Raw genomic sequence first — 1,007 nt, 5'->3', positions numbered from 1 at the left:
CCAACCCATGAATATATTTGGGAAGGAGACATAAATGTCTCCGGATACAAAAGTAATCGAGAGTCAACTTCCTTTGTACTAACTGACTTACCGGGTCTAATGGCACAAATGTTATAACTCCATTTGCTATTCGGGGGGTCTTTTATCGTTCGGTTTGAATCTAAATGATTTCTGCCCACGGATGTTATGATGGGATGTGGGGAGAGAATGGAACAGCGGTTTTAACTTGGAAGATCAACCATGAACATTCTGATTGGTACAGCAGGCTCCTATTCTCTGTGTCTCAATGTCTGTGTTCTGTGCTCAGCCGTAGATATACGGGGGTTTACTTCTAAAGCTTTTCGCTTCTGTCGTGGATGTAGCTCAGTGGGAGAGCGCATGCTTCGCGTGTATGAGGCCCCGGGTTCAATCCCCGACAGCTCCACACTCGTGACCATGAATTTTCACCAGTGATGGAAATCTCACGGAGCCGCTGTGAAATCCCGAGCGGCTGAGAACAGACAGGGAGAAACCGCCTCCGATATTGCACACACACTTTATGCCTTAGTCTCACGCCACCTGCACACAACACTGTGACCAGTGGGAGACAGTGACATTCGACTGCATGGAAGACGTTCACTTGTCCTTGGAACATCTCAGTTAACACAAAAAAAACAGCATAGCAGAAATTGGGTTAAATAAATAATGTAACACTTATTTTTGACATGTCGGGAAACAGGTATCTGACTGTTCCAAAGCAAAGATGGCACAGAAAAGAGTTGGCACAAAAAAGTAAGAAATATGCCGGGGAGAAAGAGAAAAGTATAAGAAGAAAGAAGGAATTAAGTCCGGAAAGAAAGAAATCAGCAAGGGAAAGGATGTGATGTTGGAGGAGAAAATGATAAATAAAAAGAATGAAGGGAAGAAGCAACATTCAAAGCAGAACCACATAACACGAGGTTTTCCCAACAGCAGAGAGGCGCAGCGGGTGTGTCCATGTCCCATAACCCATAGGTCGATGGATTGAA

The 1,007-nt window shown here is 44.5% G+C and overlaps 1 non-coding gene across 1 annotated transcript; it reads left to right on the top strand.

The window, feature by feature from the left end:
- The first annotated feature begins 354 nt into the window (after positions 1-354).
- trnaa-cgc (transfer RNA alanine (anticodon CGC)) lies at positions 355-424 on the top strand. The gene has a single exon. It is a non-coding gene; the product is annotated as a tRNA-Ala (tRNA).
- Positions 425-1,007: the final 583 nt, after the last annotated feature.

Source organism: Pristis pectinata, chromosome X (genome assembly GCF_009764475.1).
Source record: "Pristis pectinata isolate sPriPec2 chromosome X, sPriPec2.1.pri, whole genome shotgun sequence".
In the NCBI taxonomy this organism is placed as follows: domain Eukaryota; kingdom Metazoa; phylum Chordata; class Chondrichthyes; order Rhinopristiformes; family Pristidae; genus Pristis; species Pristis pectinata.
The sequence above is the reverse complement of the archived record's forward strand: the minus strand, read 5'-3'. Positions and strand labels throughout refer to the sequence as shown.